This window comes from Nannospalax galili, unplaced genomic scaffold, assembly GCF_000622305.1.
Source record: "Nannospalax galili isolate Female #2095 unplaced genomic scaffold, S.galili_v1.0 scaffold568, whole genome shotgun sequence".
In the NCBI taxonomy this organism is placed as follows: domain Eukaryota; kingdom Metazoa; phylum Chordata; class Mammalia; order Rodentia; family Spalacidae; genus Nannospalax; species Nannospalax galili.
Genome location: NW_008359441.1, coordinates 1,153,372 through 1,160,719, shown reverse-complemented (window position 1 = coordinate 1,160,719; position 7,348 = coordinate 1,153,372).

Sequence of the window (7,348 nt, the reverse complement as noted above, 5' to 3'; positions counted from 1 at the left end):
TGAAATGTGTTTTGAAACTGTGCAGACTTCACAATGGTATCACACCACCTAGGAGAAAGTTCCAACATGAACATTTAATTTTTTTCAGTCGATGACGATTTTCAGTGCATTTTTTAAATGTAGCTACCCTAACTTCTTCAGTCCTGGCTTGTGATATGCATGGGCTGGAAAGATGGGCTTACCTCCTTCCCTAAGACTGAAATACGGTACTTGCTCACCGTTCTTTCCCGTTTGTTATTTGCTTTCAAACTGGAATAAAGGGGATAATGTAGCATTCAGCTTTCATGTCAAGCAGAATTTTAACTCCTTTGAAGTTCACATGTGAATTCCTAGGGTGCTGAGGAGGCTCATGTTCAGTCTGAATGAGTGTCATCTGGGCTAAAAAATGTACAGGTTTCCCCAGTCTCTGGGAATGAAACACAAGTAGCGATAATATAAATGTGAACACAACTTTTTGTCTGGGGACACGCAAACACTCACATGGTTGCAGAATAGCAAAACAAGTATTTAATTTTTGCTGTAGTTAATGCCTATGTTCCAATTACTGCCTCCAGTGTAATTTGAAAAATTAGAATTCCCAATAATATGCATTAGAATTTAGAGATTCTTTGACTTTTTAGTTCACTGCTAAATCTATGTATTTATTATGCTGCTAATACATGGACCCCCTCCAAAGAAAAACTTGGAATTTGAAGTGCAATTGCAAATGCTGTGGATATGGTTAAGTGGGAAGGAACACTTGCTCTGTGAATATAAGGACCTTAGGGTGAATCCCCAGAACACACATAAAAAATTGGGCATGGGTGAGCTTGCCTGTAATACCAGCACTAACAGAGGTGGGGAGGGGCAGAGAGAGGTGGATCCTGGGAACTTGCTTGTCAGTCTGGTAATGAGGAGATTCTGGTTCAATGAGAGAGCCTGTGTCAGGGAATAAGGCAGAGAGTCGTAGAGGAGGGCACCTGACAACTTCCTCGGGCATCTGCACACTCACATTCATGTACCATACACATACACAACACAGTAGTAAATAAAATAAAATGATAATATGCAATTCCAAAGAAGTATGCTGAGCTATGGCGTGGTAAACACTGAGGGTAGTAGTATCTCATTTCAAAAAGTTGGATGCCTTTCCAAAGGAAAACAAGATTCAATTTGCTTTTAGAACTGAATTTACCAAAGGAGTCTGATTAGCAAACTCACCTGGAAATCTCTTTAGTAGGTGCAATCATTTTTATTGTTTCTAAGTAAAAATGAGACATCAGAAAGGTGGAAGATAATTAGATCTAGTTGCTTTTTAATTGTTATGGCTCTATCTAGCTGGAAGTATTCAATAAGCATGCTTGAAATCTGAAAATGGTTATCAAGAGAGGTCAGACTGTGCTGTAAGAAGACAAATCATTTGCATCAGAACGGAAGTGAAAGACGTCGGAAGAGGATAGGTAGAAAGAGAACAGTGAAGAAATCACTTCACTTATTAGCATTGTCTATTTGGTTTTGTTTCCAAATTTCACCGTTTGTAAATTAAGATTACTAAATGAATGCCGAAACTTTAAATACATAAAATGTAAGTGGCAGATATGCTGATAATCTGTAGGAAAAGTAATTGAGAAACATGATTGTCAATGTCAACCTATGCACAAATCACTAGAGATCTTGTTAAAGCCATTTCTGATTAAGACCAGCCAGAGTCTGCCCTGAGATTCTGTACCTCCAACAATCTGTAACAATGCCAAAGCTGCTGGTCCACAGACCACTTTGAACAGAGAGCTCTTAAATGGAGTGTGAACACATGTATGAGTAGGTGTATTTTGAAAACTTGGGGGAAGGAACACCAAGAACAGTCAGACCCTTATGTCAACACTGTGGATTTATAGAGTTGGGTTGATTAAAATCCTTTGTGATTCTCCATAGTCTTTTCACAGGAGTCTTGTCATGAGGGAAGAGCAGTACTAACTAACATCACATCATCACACCCAGCTCCTGGAGTCCTGAAGCCCTCAAGTTCTAGTCTTCCTGCTTAGGAGAGAAGTAGATATTTGAAAGGAGAGTTACATAGACTCTGGTTAGGAGAAAGGAATCCAATTTAAATTAAACTTGTTAAAATATTTGAAGGGGCTGGAGAGACAGTTCAGCAGTTAAGAGCACTGGCTGCTCTTAAAGATTGGTTCCCTGCACCCACATGGTCCCTAACAACTGTCTGTAACTCCTGTTCCCGGGGATGTGATAACCTTTTGTGCACATACATGGTGTACTTATATGCAGGTAAAATACTCGTACACATTAAATTTTTAAAAAATCAAAGGCATGAAAAGGTCTTGGGATTTTTATGTCTTAGAAATACATTTGGAAAGTGAGTGTGTCCTCTTCCGTGAGAGGTTTCTGCTCAAGTATTTCTGACCTTGCCGTGTGTTCTCTCTGCTTCAGAGAGATACTGTGATTTCCATTGGCAAGTTTGCATGCTATGGTTTAAGCAGATCAAATGTCTTGTCATCCTCTGACACTTAAACATGTTTTAAAATTATGCTTGAAACAGGTGTGGTGGTGCACACATTTAATCCCAGCACTCCAGAGCCAAAAGCAGAGGCAGGTGGAACACTGAGTTCAAGGCCACCCTGGTCTACATAGTGAGTTTCAGGCCATCCAGGACTACACAGTGAGACCCTGTCTCAAAAACATCAGTAGCGTATTTTCTAATTAAACTAAACTCAACTTTCCCTTATAAATTAGCTTCAAACTCTCTCAACTGTAGGGATAAATCATATTGGTCATTAGTGGGCAATAGTACCTTCATTGTTTTTTATAACAGATATGAAGTTCTGGGCTGTGCACATGGTTCATTTGGTAAAGTGCTTGCACTACAAGCATGAAGACATGAGTCTGGACCTCCAGCACCCACATAGAAAGCTAGGTGCTATGGCATGTGCCTGCATTCACAGTAGTAGAAAGGTAGATGTATGGTACTTTCTAGCTAGCTAGTCTAGCTTAATAGCTGAGCTCCAGGTTCAGTGGGAAACCCTGTCTCAAAGTACAAGGTGAGGAGTGGTCGAGGAAGACAAGTGATGTCACTTCACATGTGCACACACATAAGTGCACAAATACATGGACATATATATAGACCACACATCCAAAAAAAACCCACAAGATATACACGCAGATTCAAAAGTTATTTCTATAGGGTGAAATAAATGAATGTATGAGTGTGTGGATGTATCTTAACATGCATTCTGGTAAAACCCTTGTATTTACATAATTCCCATATGCAAAGACCAAAGTAACCGTCTTGATTTTTTTTTTTTTTTTTTGACACAGGTCTCTATGTAGCCTCACCTGGTCTGGAACTCTCTACATAGACCAGGCTTGCCTTGATCTCACAGAGATACACCTGCCTCTGCCTTGTGAGTGCTGGGATTAAAGGTATGCATGACCATGCCAGGCCACTACAATCATCTTTAAACAGGCTTTATTTATTCATTATTTTGGTTTTCTTTCTCATTCCTGTGACTTTCAGGAAGTTGACCATATATGCTCCAGTATATTTAGTTTAACACATCTAAAAGAATTGCATAACTTAGGTCTTTAAATGCTAACAAGTAGCTAAGAAAGAGTAAGTGATGTTAGCGATAGACACTGGATAATATGTGGGCACGTTGTCTGCTTTACCTAGGAAATTTGTTTCTGTTCTTATGAAATTGATAAAGGACTGACCCTTGTGTCTACCAGGAAGAGGCTGCCTTTGAGGTGCTCATGCTGAGCTGCCTGAGCCTCTTCAGAATCTTCCTTTGCTGTGTGCTTTGACTCTTTATAGGAAAGTGTGACTTTGTTCTCTGTTCAGCTCTTGGTCAACAGGTCATGAATCTCTTTTCATTTGCTCCATGTTTGGTCATGTCTCTGTGTGATATTTTATGCTCCTCATTGGAAAGTTCTCTATGACATCTGCAGTGATAACTTTGTCCTAATTATTCTTCTGTGTGTCCTGATTTGCCTTACAAGTTGATATCCTGTGGTTTCTGATGTATTTTGTATCTATTTTCAAGGTCTTTTTTTTTTTTTTTTAATCATCTTCCCTTACCACCAGGTCTTAAATTACCTTGCATTTGCAAAGGAAAGGTGCCATCAACACTCAGTCATGGATGGAGAAAGGCTGTTTTGTTGAGCAATAGAGTGAGAATTCCTGGAATGGAATGCATTCATTAGAATTATAAAGATCCTTGGCAGAGTCCAATATCAACCAAGTATTAGCATCCATGTGTAAGGGACCCTTCTTACATGTACATGGCCTGTTCTTAGAGCTCAATCACCCTCCTCTCAGGAAAATTCTAGGCTCCAGGCAAAGCAACAATACTAGTTCTACTTTGAGTGACAGGCCTATAAGCCAGTTTGACTATACAGAGTTCATTACAGTTCATAATCCCGGACCTCCAGGGACAGACAGATCTGCTTCCTCCTGTGTTCAGCTTCAAAGTCATTAGCATAACTCAAGAAAAAAGTAGCATGTTTTCAACTAAAAGGAATTTTCAGGAGTCATTGGGAAGCTGCTTTCCTAAGATCAAAACAGAACAAAACAAACAAACAAGCTAATAAAAGCAGACTAATGACTCTGGTCTTCTATTTTCCTTCAAAACATTTTTCTCATGCCCAAAACAATCTGCCAAACTTATAGCTGTGCTTTGGAATAAAAAAAAATTAGCATACATTCTCTATTTATTATAGTATAGTAATCCTTCTTTATCTACAGGGGAGATATACAGTCCAAGAACCTCTGTGCATTCCCCAAAGCTTGCATGGCATTGAATTGAAATGTATCTATGTGTGTGTATATATATACATATATGTGTGTCTATGTATACATATATATGTGTGTGTATTTATACATATAATATGTTTTTCAGTACATAAATAGAACCAAGTTTAACTTGTAAATTTAACACACCAAGAAATTATTAACAACAACTACTAATAAAATAATTGTAGCAATATAATATAAGAAAATTCTGAAAGGGCTGGAGAGATGGCTCAACAGTCAAGAACACTTCCGGTTCTTCCAGAGGATCCAGGTTTGATTCCCAGAACCCACATAGCAGCTAATAACATCTGTAACTCCAGTCCAGGGAATCTGACACCCTCAAACAGTCAAGAACACTTCCGGTTCTTCCAGAGGATCCAGGTTTGATTCCCAGCACCCACATAGCAGCTAATAACATCTGTAACTCCAGTTCCAGGGAATCTGACACCCTTGCTGGCCTATTTGGGCATTGCATGCATGTGGTACTCTTACATGTAAGTAAAACATTCATGCACATAAAATTAAAAAGAATACAATTTTAAAGCATTCTGAACATCAATATTCTTGCAGTTTGGAAGCACTACTAAGTAAAATACTTGCTACTAGTAAGTAAAAGCATTCTTTGAACACCTGAGGCTTAATAAGCAACACAGGTGGTCTGATAACCAAGATGGCTTATGGGCTGGCAGTCTATATGGTATGGATACACTGGAAAAAGAGATGATCCTTACCTTGGACAGACAGAGAGGGACACTACATGATTCATCATGACACTCAGAAGGACAAGTAATTTAAAAGTTATGGATTGTTTATCTCTGAAATTTTTCATTAATTTTCCCCCACAGTTGGTCGTGTATAACTGAAACCACAGAAATGGAAACTGCATCTAAAACAGTCCCATTGTAAATTAAAATGACACAGTATTGTGAAGTTCTTATTTAAATTTAATTTTTTTCTATTAGCGTTCACAAGAGATGAAACATTTGACAATTCTGTCATTATAAATATATATATATTAATTCAAATTATTTCTTCAGAAACTTTACCCTTACCATTCACTGAGAACACATCTAAACTGAAATAGGATCTGTCTGACTCCTCAGTTGGACTTTAAACTCTTGAATCTGCCTTGACTTAGTTATTTCTGAAGTTTACCCCCATAGGAAAACTCAGTAAACACTTCTTGCGAACATTTCTCTCAACCTTATATTTGATTAGAGATTGGCTTTTTCACTTCAGTTTTTTTTTTTGCAATGAATTTTTCATGGATATTATAGGCTAGACACTCGCCAGAGATTAGTGAATTATAGCAACTTTTGCATTCCTGTCTGGGGAGCTGTGCACGATCTGGCAATAACAGCCTAATGGGCAGTAGATAATAAATGTTTAAAGCCAGTGGGCAGGAAGAACACAGAAGGTACAGTGATGCTGAGTCTACTTGTGGTTTTGATTTCTGCTGGACCTTGGAAGATGGATGGGATTAGGAGAGGAGGAAAGAAATGGAAAGAAGAGAAAGAATCATTATGAATGAACGTGGAGGAGCAGAGGGGGTTGACTCGGCTCCCCTTTCATTATGTGCAGATGTGCAGAAATTGGGTAAATGAAAAGGGAGATTAAAATTGTACCATTTCAGTCATTTCCTCCACAGTCATCTCTCTAAAGGTTGGTTCTGTAACTGCTGGCAGGTGGCCAACTTGCTAAGTCCTCTTAAATTGACAGAGAAGCCAGATAAATACCCGCTCTTGGCAGCAGTTCCCTGACAGATGGTCTGGCATTCGTGGTGTGATCCCAGGGAACAATAGTACAGCTAAAAACTCTCTGGCCTAGCAGCTCCCAGTTACTGAGAGCAATATGTAGCTAGGATTTCAATGTGCTTGCAGTTACTGGGGCGGGAACAAGGGAGGCAGAACCATATATAATAACCAAGAAAGTGTATCTGCATTGAAGAGGGAGAGTGTAAGATGGGGGTGCCTTTAAGACTTGAAATGGATAGATGAAGAAAGAGAACATATGCATCCCTTTGCTCCACATGAATGTTCACTAGTGCACTGAAGACCCCAAATGAGATGGGAAACAAATAAGCTTCCAAGAAATTTCATTCAACAATGCTTCAAGTGTGTTGGTCAGTAAGCAAGTTGGAGTTTTACTGCCAAGAAAAAAAAAAAAAGTCAAACAGCTTGTAAGGGTCCTTGATGGCTATAATTATTTGTGCTGCTATTTTCTGGCACACATTCATTCACATTCAAGGATGAAGGACAGTGTAGTGAAGTGGTGACTGTGCGATTCTGGGAGCCAGAGAAGGACAGAGACTAGAGCACAGCTTCTCATGCTGGGTCCTTGAGTGCAACACTGCCTCTCAGGGTTACAAGCCATTTTTTTCTTAATCAAATCCCTCCTCTCATAATCACCTTTCATTTTGGAGAAATCACTGTGATAGTTTAAAAGGCATCCATTTCGATTTTCTGTAGAATGACTTGACCTTGTAAATAGAGACAAGTTTAAAGAAAGGGTTATAGCTATCCGTATTTTGATAGGATGCAAATAAGTATCTCACTATAATGGACA